Below are 15,782 nucleotides of genomic sequence, written 5' to 3' on the forward strand. Positions count from 1 at the left end.
TAGAAACATTTTTCGGTTCACGTTTATCTTGATACAAACGGAATTTATGGACACCTATGTAAAACTAGTTGTTACGTTTCATATTATGCAATTGACATTTATACTGGGCGATGACGTTTATATAGTGGTTATTTCGGTATGGCAACTAGACAATTTTATATAAAAAAAAACCCTAAAAAAATCACTAACACGATTCATTCCGTATTAAATTACTTAGAAATACCCCGTACATCGAAAGGTGTGGTAAATTAGTAATTATAATACACGTATAGTGCAATTACGTACGTGTGGAATATTAGAAAGTAAATAAATATATTGCTGTAAGTGCATATGCAACAATTCCGACGTTTCACGTGATTATTTATGAAAGGAAACAGCTTCTTATTCATTATTTTCATTATCTCGCTTATTAAACTGAATATTTAACTGGCAATTCCGATAATTACGATGATTTTGATGATCTTAAAGCCGGTATCACACGATGCCTCCGACGTTGTACGATTAAACGCATCGTGTGCGCGGGTCCATCGACGGATTGAAACGTCGGCCGTGGAAAATCGGTTGTTTTCACCAGATTTGCAATCCTAGTCGCAGGAAATAGTCCGGGTGAACCCACAGGAGGTCAACGGAAGGCTATAGAGGAGTCCATACCAATTTTCCATCGTTAGATCACGGATTCTAACGTGGTCCCGGTGATTATTCACGGTTTAGGGGAGTTAATCCCAAAGTGAAATCTCAGTGACTCGACTGTTAACACCAGACTTGTCCTTCAATTGATTCTCGTTGAATGGTTTAGAGAAATCAATCCAAATATAGTTCAGGTGAACCCCATAAGGTCTATATCGACTTCGTCGTTAGATAAGTGATTCTAGAGTAGTCCAAGTGGAACCCCGGTGGTCTAAGGAAGGCTAGACAAGAATCTACATCAATTTCATCGTTATATCAGTGATTCTAGAGTAGTCCAGGTGTCCAAGTGGTCTAAGGAAGGCTCGACAGGGATCTGCATTAATTTCGTCGCTAAATCAGTGATTCTAGAGAAGTCCAGGTGTCCAAGTGGAACCCCAGAGGTCCACAGAAGGCTCCACAGGGATCTACATCAATTTCGTCGCCAAATCAGTGATTCTAGAGAAGTCCAGGTGTCCAAGTGGAACCCCAGTGGTCCACAGAAGGCTCGACAGGGATCTACATCAATTTCGTCGCCAAATCAGTGATTCTAGAGTAGTCCAGGTATCCAAGTGGTCTTAGGAAGGCTCCACAAGGATCTACATCAATTTCATCGCAAGATTTCTAAAGGTTCGAGTGAATTTCTACAGGAAAACGGTTGGAATGCGGCGTCCATCGAAACCAAAGGGAAAACAAGTTTAAGAACCTCTGGTTCGGAGTGTAATCGTTATATTTCGACAATCCCCTGACGATGATTAGCTTCCCTGTCGCCTTCCATCGGATGTGGTAGCTGTTTCTAAAGAATCTAAAGCCCGGATTCCCCGTTACGCGACAGTCGATAACGGAAACATTCGAACCTAACCGATAAAATCAAACTAAAAATCGTCGATTCGATATTTTTATATTTACATAAAAATATCATTTAGAAGTAGACGTTTTCAAATCGGTTTCTTCTTCGGTAAAATCCGAAGAACTGGTAGTTTGAAAATCGTATCCGAATATGTGCGGTTTTCCGTCTCTATTTCGATTCGCATAATCTCCAGTTAAACTGGAATGACAGGCGTACGGATGCGACGAAATTTCTTTGTCCGTCGTCCCCGACAATTCATCGGCGGTTGTTTCCTCTCGACGAGAATGTCCCGGTGACGGATCTTCTTCGCCTGTTAAAGGTAACGTATTGTTAAATTAGTTTTATTGGAGCGGAATGGGTAGATAGGAAGTTTCCTCATCGACCTCGAGGAATGGGGATCATATTGGGCGCTCAGAACCCGTCCTCGGTGTAGTCAAAAGTGTCGCTATCGCGTTCCTTGAGGATAAAAACGCCTGGCGTGTCCGCTGGTGTACGGAGGAGGACGAAACTGCCTCCCAGAAGACGCGAGATGTCTCTAGTCTACACTTTAAATTCCCAGACACCCCCGATCGAGCCGATCGGGTGTAATTAACCGGAAAATCCTAATAAAAAACATTATTTTTAATTAATCCGTATTCTAACCTTCTGAATTCGATCTTCCACGCCGGATACGACGTCGTTTCTCCACGTCTCGGTCCGTATCTTTGAAGGAAACCTCCAAGCTCGACGTTTTCTGCGGTTTCCCCGAATTTGGCGACGTTTCGATATATTCATCTTCGTTGTTAGCTCCGAGAATATCGCACCAGCATTCATCTACGGCGTCGATTTCGCCGCTCGGATGTTTTTTCTTGCAAAATTTCGAATGGGAAATCGAACCGGATTCGCTGCTGTTCAAATTTTCGCAAGAAACCACGTGTCCTTGTCTCGACGTTCCACCTTTTTTCTGATGTTTTCTACAATAGATACGAAATTATCTAAATTGAAGGACAAAAATCGGGATCATCGGAGTGAAATCTAGGAAAAAATTGCTGGTAGAAATATCTCGTTGCTTGACATGATGCAACACAACGTGCAACGCAGCCAAAAATTCCTTGACGCGATGCAACGCAGCCAAAAACTCCTTGACGCGATGCAACGCAGCTAAAAACTGTTTAACACGATGCAATGCAATGCAAGATGCAATATGTCTCGATAAAAAGCATTAGCAAACGGATTTTACTTAAAAAACGCTTGAAATGAGGCGATACAACGTGCAACGCAGCTAAAAACCGCTTGAAATGATGTACTACAACGTGCAACGCAGCTAAAAACTGCTCGAAGCGATGCAATGCAATGCAAGATGCAATTTGTCTCGATTAAAAGCATTATCAAATGGAATTTACCTAAAAAACGCTTGAAATGAGGCGATACAACGTGCAACGCAGCTAAAAACGCTTGAAATGATGTAATGCAACGTGCAACGCAGCTAAAAACGCTTGAAATGAGGCAATACAACGTGCAACGCAGCTAAAAACGCTTGAAATGAGGCAATACAACGTGCAACGCAGCTAAAAACGCTTGAAATGATGTAATGCAACGTGCAACGCAGCTAAAAACGCTTGAAATGAGGCAATACAACGTGCAACGCAGCTAAAAACGCTTGAAATGAGGCAATACAACGTGCAACGCAGCTAAAAACTGCTCGAAGCGATGCAATGCAATGCAAGATGCAATTTGTCTCGATTAAAAGCATTATCAAATGGAATTTACCTAAAAAACGCTTGAAATGAGGCGATACAACGTGCAACGCAGCTAAAAACGCTTGAAATGAGGCAATACAACGTGCAACGCAGCTAAAAACTCCTTGACGCGATGCAGCGCAGTTAAAAACTGCTTGACGCGATGCAACGCAGCCAAAAACTGCTTGACGCGATGCAACGCAGCTAAAAACTGCGTGAAGCGATGCAATGCAATGCAAGATGCAATATGTCTCGATTAAAAGCATTCGCAGACGAAGTTTGCAGCTAAAAACTGCTTGAAATGATGCAATACAACGTGCAACGCAGCTAAAAACTCCTTGACGCGATGCAACGCAGCCAAAAACTGTTTGACACGATGCAATGCACTGCAAGATGCAATATGTCTCGATTAAAAACATTAGCAAACGGAATTTACTTAAAAAAACGTTTGAGAAGAGGCAATACAACGTGCAACGCAGCTAAAAACTCCTTGACGCGATGCAACGCAGCCAAAAACTGTTTGACACGATGCAATGCACTGCAAGATGCAATATGTCTCGATTAAAAACATTAGCAAACGGAATTTACTTAAAAAAACGTTTGAGAAGAGGCAATACAACGTGCAACGCAGCTAAAAACGCTTGAAATGAGGCAATACAACGTGCAACGCAGCTAAAAACGCTTGAAATGAGGCAATACAACGTGCAACGCAGCTAAAAACGCTTGAAATGAGGCAATACAACGTGCAACGCAGCTAAAAACGCTTGAAATGAGGCAATACAACGTGCAACGCAGCTAAAAACTCCTTGACGCGATGCAGCGCAGTTAAAAACTGCTTGACGCGATGCAACGCAGCCAAAAACTGCTTGACGCGATGCAACGCAGCTAAAAACTGCGTGAAGCGATGCAATGCAATGCAAGATGCAATATGTCTCGATTAAAAGCATTCGCAGACGAAGTTTACAGCTAAAAACTGCTTGAAATGATGCAATACAACGTGCAACGCAGCTAAAAACTCCTTGACGCGATGCAACGCAGCCAAAAACTGTTTGACACGATGCAATGCACTGCAAGATGCAATATGTCTCGATTAAAAACATTAGCAAACGGAATTTACTTAAAAAAACGTTTGAGAAGAGGCAATACAACGTGCAACGCAGCTAAAAACTCCTTGACGCGATGCAACGCAGCCAAAAACTGTTTGACACGATGCAATGCACTGCAAGATGCAATATGTCTCGATTAAAAACATTAGCAAACGGAATTTACTTAAAAAAACGTTTGAGAAGAAGCAATACAACGTGCAACGCAGCTAAAAACTCCTTGACGCGATGCAACGCAGCCAAAAACTGTTTGACACGATGCAATGCACTGCAAGATGCAATATGTCTCGATTAAAAACATTAGCAAACGGAATTTACTTAAAAAAACGTTTGAGAAGAGGCAATACAACGTGCAACGCAGCTAAAAACTGCTTGATGCGATGCAACGCAGCCAAAAACTGCTTGAAGCGATGCAACGCAGCCAAAAACTGTTTGACACGATGCAATGCACTGCAAGATGCAATATGTCTCGATTAAAAACATTAGCAAACGGAATTTACTTAAAAAAACGTTTGAGAAGAGGCAATACAACGTGCAACGCAGCTAAAAACTCCTTGACGCGATGCAACGCAGCCAAAAACTGTTTGACACGATGCAATGCACTGCAAGATGCAATATGTCTCGATTAAAAACATTAGCAAACGGAATTTACTTAAAAAAACGTTTGAGAAGAGGCAATACAACGTGCAACGCAGCCAAAAACTGCTTGATGCGATGCAACGCAGCCAAAAACTGCTTGAAGCGATGCAACGCAGCCAAAAACTGCTTGATGCGATGCAACGCAGCCAAAAACTGCTTGATGCGATGCAACGCAGCCAAAAACTGCTTGAAGCGATGCAACGCAGCCAAAAACTGCTTGATGCGATGCAACGCAGCCAAAAACTGCTTGACGCGATGCAACGCAGCCAAAAACTGCTTGACGCGATGCAACGCAGCCAAAAACTGCTTGACGCGATGCAATGCAATGCAAGATGCAATATTTCTCGATTAAAAGCATTCGCAGATGAAATTCGAGCGCTTGTTTTATGCAAGGTTCAAAATTATCGGTTTGGTGCAATTTGTTGCACGTTGTAGTCTTGTACCACGTCAAGCGACATCTAGAACCGCCGTAAACGGTTTCCAATAAACCGAATACCGATCGGAGGGTTGGGGGTGGGGGGTTACGGTAAACGGTCGATTTTTATACTTACTTTGAAAATTGTTCGCGTTCGTGATGAAAATACTCGGACTTTTCGGTTCTCTTACGTTTACTTTCGACCGTTATTTCGGATATTTCTTCGATCGAAGGTAATTTCTTCATCGTGGTTTTCGTTTCGATGATCGCCGGTTGGTTTTTATCCCTATAGGGAAGCGCGAACGGGGGCGGGTAACAAATCGTCACCGATTTGTCTTTTTTCTGTTTCTTTTTCTTATTTTTTTCCTCGATATCGTAGTCGCTGGTGTAGGAGCTGCTGTACGGCGTGGATTTCGCGGAACATTTGCATTTGCCGAACGTCGATTCTCGATCGGATCTGTTTTTCGAAAATATCGACCATTTGCTGCGGGCCGTGGTACTGGAGGAATAGACGTCCGGTTCCGGTTTGCGGTCTGGATCGTGGGTTTTCTTCCGATGCTTCCTCATTCTGTAGCATATAAACGCCGTGCCGACGACGAACCAAATTATTATTATTACCAACATTATTAGTAATAGAAGCGACGGCGAATCTTTTTTGTTGCTTCCGCCCGCCCCGGGGACGGCCATTTCCTGTTCGCCTTCGGGTAGGCACGTCGTGTTGGTGAACGCGATCGCTCCTAGGGTTTTTAACGTTTCGTCCACTCGCAAAATACCGCCGAATGCCGAATAAAATTTGTCGTCTTCCAATTTTGGTAACACGTCTTTTTTAATCCAACCGAAAAAGTTGTTGAGGAATCTCTGTTGGGTTTCTGTTTCCGTTTTTTTCTCTTTTAAACATTGTACAGCACCTGGATCGAAAGTGAAGAAGGTTTTTTTTTATATACAGGCTGTCCCACGACGAGTTTAAACCGGTTCTACCGGAAATCGACTGTAACTTTGTTATTTTATATGGAACGCCCTGTATATTAATACATTTTTGAAATCTACGTTAAATTTTAGTATACTTTTGTTTAAAAACTTTTTTCGAAAAATTAATACTTTTCGAGTTATTAATTTTTTTGTAAAAAAATTTGACCATTGCAGACCCTTATAAAATATTTTTTTACGAAGTTACCCTTAAAAATATGAAAATATTTTCTGTTCGATTGCTTTAAGCAAGGTCGGACGTATTTGAATCTATGTTGAAAATTTTTTCATTCTATACAGGGTGTGTATAAAAAGTGTTCAAAGTTTAACTTGATAAATATCAATTTTCTTCATTTTTTTAAATAGAACCACCCGGTTTTTTCTATTTTAATGCAAAACTTTCCGTATATGGTAAATTACTTATAGCAAAATCATGAAAATTTCCACGTTTAGGTTTTTGGATACGATCTTATTAAGTAAAATATTCGGTTCTACCGGAAATCGACTGTAACTTTGTTATTTTGTATGGAACACCCTGTATATTAATACATTTTTGAAATCTACGTTAAATTTTAGTATACTTTTGTTTAAAAACTTTTTTCGAAAAATTAATACTTTTCGAGTTATTAATTTTTTTGTAAAAAAATTTGACCATTGCAGACCCTTATAAAATATTTTTTTACGAAGTTACCCTTAAAAATATGAAAATATTTTCTGTTTGATTGCTTTAAGCAAGGTCGGACGTATTTGAATCTATGTTGAAAATTGTTTCATTCTATACAGGGTGTGTATAAAAAGTGTTCAAAGTTTAACTTGATAAATATCAATTTTCTTCATTTTTTTAAATAGAACCACCCGGTTTTTTCTATTTTAATGCAAAACTTTCCGTATATGGTAAATTACTTATAGTAAAATCATGAAAATTTCCACGTTTAGGTTTTTAGATACGATCTTATTAAGTAAAATATTCGGTTCTACCGGAAATCGACTGTAACTTTGTTATTTTATATGGAACGCCCTGTATATTAATACATTTTTGAAATCTACGTTAAATTTTAGTATACTTTTGTTTAAAAACTTTTTTCGAAAAATTAATACTTTTTGAATTATTAATTTTTTTGTAAAAAAATTTCACCATTGCAGACCCTTATAAAATATTTTTTTACGAAGTTACCCTTAAAAATATGAAAATATTTTCTGTTTGATTGCTTTAAGCAAGGTCGGACGTATTTAAATCTATGTTGAAAAATTTTTCTTTTTATACAGGGTGTGTATAAAAAGTATATAAAGTTTAATATCATAAATATCAAATTTCTTTATTTTTTTAAATAGAACCACCCGGTTTTTTCAATTTTAATGCAAAACTTTCCGTATATGGTAAATTACTTATAGTAAAATCATGAAAATTTCCACGTTTAGGTTTTTGGATACGATCTTAATAAGTAAAATATTCGGTTCTACCGGAAATCGACTGTAACTTTGTTATTTTGTATGGAACGCCCTGTATATTAATACATTTTTGAAATCTACGTTAAATTTTAGTATACTTTTGTTTAAAAACTTTTTTCGAAAAATTAATACTTTTTGAGTTATTAATTTTTTGGAAAAAATTTGACATATGCAGACCCTTATAAATTATTTTTTTACGAAGTTACCCTTAAAAATATCAAAATATTTTCTGTTTGATTGCTTTAAGCAAGGTCGGACGTATTTGAATCTATGTTGAAAATTTTTTCATTCCATACAGGGTGTGTATAAAAAGTGTTCAAAGTTTAACTTGATAAATATCAATTTTCTTAATTTTTTTAAATAGAACCACCCGGTTTTTTCTATTTTAATGCAAAACTTTCCGTATATGGTAAATTACTTATAGTAAAATCATGAAAATTTCCACGTTTAGGTTTTTGGATACGATCTTATTAAGTAAAATATTCGGTTCTACCGGAAATCGACTGTAACTTTGTTATTTTGTATGGAACACCCTGTATATTAATACATTTTTGAAATCTACGTTAAATTTTAGTATACTTTTGTTTAAAAACTTTTTTCGAAAAATTAATACTTTTTGAGTTATTAATTTTTTTGTAAAAAATTTGACCGTTGCACACCCTTATAAATTATTTTTTTACGAAGTTACCCTTAAAAATATGAAAATATTTTCTGTTTGATTGCTTTAAGCAAGGTCGGACGTATTTGAATCTATGTTGAAAATTTTTTCATTCTATACAGGGTGTGTATAAAAAGTATATAAAGTTTAATTTCATAAATATCAAATTTCTTTATTTTTTTAAATAGAACCACCCGGTTTTTTCTATTTTAATGCAAAACTTTCCGTATATGGTAAATTACTTATAGTAAAATCATGAAAATTTCCACGTTTAGGTTTTTGGATACGATCTTATTAAGTAAAATATTCGGTTCTACCGGAAATCGACTGTAACTTTGTTATTTTGTATGGAACGCCCTGTATATTAATACATTTTTGAAATCTACGTTAAATTTTAGTATACTTTTGTTTAAAAACTTTTTTCGAAAAATTAATACTTTTTGAGTTATTAATTTTTTTGTAAAAAATTTGACCGTTGCACACCCTTATAAATTATTTTTTTACGAAGTTACCCTTAAAAATATGAAAATATTTTCTGTTCGATTGCTTTAAGCAGGGTCGGAAGTATTTGAATCTATGTTGAAAATTTTTTCATTCTATACAGGGTGTGTATAAAAAGTGTTCAAAGTTTAACTTGATAAATATCAATTTTCTTAATTTTTTTAAATAGAACCACCCGGTTTTTTCTATTTTAATGCAAAACTTTCCGTATATGGTAAATTACTTATAGTAAAATCATGAAAATTTCCACGTTTAGGTTTTTGGATACGATCTTATTAAGTAAAATATTCGGTTCTACCGGAAATCGACTGTAACTTTGTTATTTTGTATGGAACGCCCTGTATATTAATACATTTTTGAAATCTACGTTAAATTTTAGTATACTTTTGTTTAAAAACTTTTTTCGAAAAATTAATACTTTTCGAGTTATTAATTTTTTTGTAAAAAAATTTGACCATTGCAGACCCTTATAAAATATTTTTTTACGAAGTTACCCTTAAAAATATCAAAATATTTTCTGTTTGATTGCTTTAAGCAGGGTCGGACGTATTTGAATCTATGTTGAAAAATTTTTCTTTTTATACAGGGTGTGTATAAAAAGTATATAAAGTTTAATTTCATAAATATCAAATTTCTTTATTTTTTTAAATAGAACCACCCGGTTTTTTCTATTTTAATGCATTCAGGGGTAAAAAATAAGGCAAATTCATGTATACTTACCCATACCTAAACCTTACCGTAATCCAGATATTAAATGTTTTCTGTATATTTTGCAGGTGTGGTCTAAATTTTATTTTGACCCGTTGATACAAGCACTAAGACATTACATAAAACAGGTTTAGATATAGGTATACATGAATGTGCCTTATTTTTTACTCCTGAATGCATTAAAATAGAAAAAACCGGGTGGTTCTATTAAAAAAAAATAAAGAAAATTGATATTTATAAAGTTGAACTTTGAACACTTTTTATACGCACCCTGTATAAAATGAAAAAATTTTCAACATAGATTTAAATACGTCCGACTTTGCTAAAAGCAACCGAACATAAAATATTTTCATATTCTTAAGGGTAACTTCGTAAAAAAATATTTTATAAGGGTCTGTCAATTGTCAAATTTTTTACAAAAAAATTAATAACTCAAAAAATATACATTTTTCGAAAAAAGTTTTTAGACAAAAGTTTACTAAAATTATACGTAGATTTCAAAAATGTATTAATATACAGGGTGTTCCATACAAAATAACAAAACTACAGTCGACTTCCGGTAGAACCGAATATTTTATTTAATAAGATCGTATCCAAAAACCTAAACGTGGAAATTTTCATGATTTCACTATAAGTAGTGTGCCATATACAGAAAGTTTTGCATTGAAATAGAAAAAACCGGGTGGTTCTATTTAAAAAAAATGAAGAAATTTGATATTTATGAAGTTAAACTTTGAACACTTTTTATACACACCCTGTATGGAATGAAAAAATTTTCAACATAGATTCAAATACGTCTCACCTTGCTTAAAACAACCGAACAGAAACCATTTTCATATTTTTAAGGGTAACTTCGTAAAAAAATATTTTATAAGGGTCTGCAATGGTCAAATTTTTTACAAAAAAATTAATAACTCAAAAAATATACATTTTTCGAAAAAAGTTTTTAGACAAAAGTATACTAAAATTTTACGTAGATTTCAAAAATGTATTAATATACAGGGTGTTCCATACAAAATAACAAAACTACAGTCGACTTCCGGTAGAACCGAATATTTTATTTAATAAGATCGTATCCAAAAACCTAAACGTGGAAATTTTCATGATTTCACTATAAGTAGTGTGCCATATACAGAAAGTTTTGCATTGAAATAGAAAAAACCGGGTGGTTCTATTTAAAAAAAATGAAGAAATTTGATATTTATGAAGTTAAACTTTGAACACTTTTTATACACACCCTGTATGGAATGAAAAAATTTTCAACATAGATTTAAATACGTCCGACTTTGCTTAAAGCAACCGAACAGAAACCATTTTCATATTTTTAAGGGTAACTTCGTAAAAAAATATTTTATAAGGGTCTGTAATGGTCAAATTTTTTACAAAAAAATTAATAACTCAAAAAATATACATTTTTCGAAAAAAGTGTTTAGACAAAAGTATACTAAAATTTTACGTAGATTTCAAAAATGTATTAATATACAGGGTGTTCCATACAAAATAACAAAGTTACAGTCGATTTCCGGTAGAACCGGAAGTCGGCCATCTTTAAAAATATTTTAGTTAAAAAGATCGTTTCCGAAAACCTAAACGAAAAACGTGAAAGGAATAATAATAAATACGACAAAAGAAGATACAAGATGCAAACGAAATATCAAAAAGTTAAATTGGAAGACATACTGTATAAGCAATAAAATAAATGGCGGAAGTACACGCCATAGGAAGAAGATGTGGAGACGGATAACTAAACTCGCATAAAACACCAACTTACCTATAAAAAATTTCATCAATATGTACGAAACTTTCCTCGATTCGATGTTCCTCAGGGGATACCTTTTGAAAGGTACCGCTATCGAATTTGGTCGTACGGTTGAATCGAAAAAAGGTAACGGAAAATCTATGTGCGATCGTACTACGACCCCTGTGACGTTATCATCCTCGGAACGGCGTTCCGATTCGAAAAAAATCAATTGGTCGCAACAACTTTTAACGTTCGGTTTTTCCAAATCGAAATTTATCGGTTCTATGACAATCGAAGATGTTATCTTCATTGGTTTCGGCCAACCTTGTCCGTTGGTACGCAAAAACCATTTGATTTCCTCGAATAATTGGATCAATTTGGCGATTCTAGTGTAATCTACAAGAGAAAACGTACGTAGAATCGATTTACCGAATCCCCAATGCTATGCGCATATCCGGAAACCGAGCATGCGCACAGATGCCAAATATCAAATATAACAATGTATCATTATGAAAATAAAATCAGAATTTTTTATTATTTAAAATAATATTAATATACATACATATAACTAATTTATAATGACAAATAAAAAAAATAATATGATAATAAAATAATAAATAAAAAAATTAACCGTGCGTGATTCGAACTCACGCTCCAAAAATGGTTGCAACGGATCCAATCTGATTATAAGTGAGATAGAAAAATACTACAGTTGCTGTCTCTCTTATTGGGAATATTAAATATATGGTTCAACCATAAGTATTTAACTTTTATTGCAATCGAATACCCACCATTTTACGTTGGATCTACCGATAACTAAATTTATATTGAGCCGATCTTAATTTGAAAAAACGTCTTACCTATAACACCCGCGTAATACGAATAACGAGCTACTGGCAACACCGCGTATTGTAAATAAGCGCCAAGTAAATCTGTCAGAGCTAGTAGTGTAATGCGTTTTTTTCTTCCCCGTGTAGCTTTTTTAACAACTTCTATGAGTAATCTAAAATAGCTGACTATATCTTCCACGAAATCGTTACAATCGATATTCAAAATCGATATGTCCGGTAGTAAATCCTCCAAAATTAATCTAGTTGAAAGTATCGCGATTTCTTCTTGCGACCAACACTGTTTATATATGTCAGCTGATGTAAATAATACGGTGCCGAGGCCGTGTATACTTTTATTATCTTCGCATGACTTATTTTTTCCTTCCGTGATTGTTATAATTATGTAAAATATAATAATATAATGTAAAAATGACATTTTTTTCATTTATTGTCAAATATTTGACAATTCAATATTTTTCTAACCCCTAACAAAAGAATATGTTAATGTCAAAACGATTTGTCGCGACTATACACGATCCTATATTCGGGTAGTTGCTAATAATGGTTTCTACACAAATTTGTAGCGATAATGCTAATAGATGTTTTGCTTATTTCTTTCTACTGGAGCAGCATTAGTTGTAAAGAAAAGGTACAAAAAACCAGGATTTTAAATTTTAAAAAACCTGAATTACATCACAATAACACATTACAAAATGTTTGTTCACAATTTATATAATAATCACGTGATTCAATATGGCGTTTATGTAAAATTGTGAACGATTTTGTGTTTATTTTAAGTTGTTTCAAGTTAATTACCCTTGTTTTATTAAAAAATACTCTTCAATATGCGAAATGAAAGATAATTCAGAAATAATCGAAAATTATTTTCTCTTCTGTAACGATTAATGTACACATTTAGTTTACGTTCGATCGAAATGAAAAAGAAGAAGAATAATTGAAATAATGCATTGTTATACTTCTGATAAATAAAAATTTTGTTCAAATTTATTAAAATTATGCATTGTGAATAGTGAGACTTGACTGTAGCCAGCAAACAGGTGCTTTATAACGTTTACAGGGGGTCAGCGTTACCACGTGTACTTTGATGACATTATGGCGCGTTGTTGCCAAAATTTTCAGATTTTCGTAAGTTAGAATTTTTCATTTGAGAAAGGAATGTTTTTTATAAAAGAAAATATTATTCAGTGGGTAAATTATGTATTTATCTATATTTTTACCTAACATATTTTGAAAATATATTTATTTAAATGATAAATTATTTTATCCTTTTCTAGTGCTGGTTCCGTTACTCGTTTTTCTGAATAGGCATTTGTCAGTACTATAATAAAATTTGTGAAAATGTTTGACTAAATTAAAAAATTCCATAAAAACTACAGAATGATGTCAAAATTATGTTAATATTAAAAATCTATTTTATGATAATTTTGTGATTTGGCAACGCTGGTAGGATTCTACGATGTCTATTCCCTCTTCGGTTCACGTGCATCGGCTTTCGTTTCGCAGATTACATTATAAGAAATAATTTTTTGTTAGTAGAACATAAATATCCAACGTTTCCATCACTTATTTATAAACAATGTGTATTAAAGTTTGCTTTATAAATAACCAACAATAATGAGTAATAAAACTCATTTATCTGTCAGATTTACATACAATTTGACAGATGACATAAGAAAACATGGCGGAAACTACGGATTTATCGAAAGTTTTTTAATTCTAGTGTATAAAAATTGTAAAACTGAATAATGAGAAGTTTTCAATGTATAATTTGATCGGTTTTCTCACTAAAACATTTAATTTCAATAAATTAGCAAAGACGAAGACTTTTTTACGACTCTACTTGGAAATGTAATGGTCAAAACAATACCAAAGTACGTTTTATTGGTAATAAATAATAGTTTAATACAGTTTATATTGAGAACAACAATTGTATTATTACCAAACAAAAATAAAGGTATAAAACACTATTCTAAGATTGAATGTAAATCAAGTAATGAAACTGTCAAGCTATTGTTTGCTTTTAAATTACTGTACGGAACTCGAGGCGGTTCTAGTCGATATACGTGGGTGGTTCGAAAGTTTCTAACCTCAACAATGATATAACGCTGAAGGCTGACGTTAAAAAATAACCGTTCTCGTATAAGTGATACTTGCTTTTGTTGATTTAAAGAAAAAAACCAAGTTGCAGGTCAAATTATTCGAGTTTACGTTTATAATTTGTAAAAAAAGGTCGTTGAACTTTTGTTGGACAATTATTAATTCGTTTCTGCATATTTGAAATGAAAATCGTTCGGTTTTCACTATTTGTAGAGCATAATAACGTTTCAATCAAGAAGAGAATAACGAGGAATTTAACTTTCACAAAAAATAATCGCAATCCAATAGTAGGAGAATGTCGTTAAGTGACACTAGTCGGTTTCGATTCGAATTTCGCCAGCGGCGTATCAAATTTACCGATAATAAAATTTAATTATTCATTTGATTGAATTTGAGCACTCGATTTTGTACGAGGGTGGTCTGAAAAGTACCTGACCAAACAAAAAACCGACGCCTTCAGATTCATCGCCGAAAACTCTCTTCCAACGACGAAAATTTTGAGGTTAGGTAACAAGAAAGTCACCGGGAGCCAGATCTGTAAGTCCTAATAGATATTTCGCCATTTTCCTTATACTGTGGATGACAGAATAGATTTGGCATCGACGTTTTCAACTTTTTCGTGAGTTTTAGCGCTGGTTCGTGCCCCATTTCGAACAAATCAATCGTAATAAATCTTTTCATGACCTTGATTTAAAATTACACATATATATATATTCTCGGTCTTGCGTAATTATATGTTACTGTATATATTATCGTCAAAATGGGATTTATGTAACTTGTTTTGTTTCCAGAAGTAATTAATTACCATTCTCAGGTATTTCCGGGCATTTACAGCATAATAATTAATACTAATAAATATTTATATACATGAGAAACTTTACATAATTTGCAATACTTTCGCTTCCGATTAAATCGTAAACGTTATGCAGACTTTTATTGACGAAAATCTGGCAACGTCGTCTTTAAAACTAACAAAACTATTTACTGTAATCTAACCTAAAAGTTTTATAAAAAAATAATTTTTTTTGTACATCTTTCACGTAGATAGCTGATTAATTTCTTATTTAGTTTGTTATACCATGAAATTGTCCATCCACGAACGACTACTATTTATGAATCGAGTTTTATTTACGTATACGCAACAACTAGAGATATAATAGACGATAAAGATAAAAGAATTCCCTCTAAAATGAAACCCACTAAATTTCCGAGTTTCCTTTTGACTATTTTTGGTTAAAAAACGTGGGCGGTATAATTTTAAACACTGGGAAGCGAGGTACTTTATTTTTATTATACACATTTATTATCTTGGAACTTTGTATCTGTACGATAATAAATTTGAAATGCATCAAAAGAGCCTCGACGAAATTTGGTTGTGTGGGATTTTATTGAATGTGTACGGGGGCTGAGGTCACCAGCCGGC

General features: G+C 34.1%; 1 protein-coding gene across 1 annotated transcript in view; it reads left to right on the forward strand.

The window, feature by feature from the left end:
- Nucleotides 1-15,782, forward strand: part of LOC130450542 (uncharacterized) — a 29,607-nt gene that overhangs the window by 5,505 nt on the left and 8,320 nt on the right. The gene's annotated exons all lie outside the window — the stretch shown is intronic.

The sequence above is a fragment of the Diorhabda sublineata genome, chromosome 11 (assembly GCF_026230105.1).
Source record: "Diorhabda sublineata isolate icDioSubl1.1 chromosome 11, icDioSubl1.1, whole genome shotgun sequence".
In the NCBI taxonomy this organism is placed as follows: Eukaryota; Metazoa; Arthropoda; class Insecta; order Coleoptera; family Chrysomelidae; genus Diorhabda; species Diorhabda sublineata.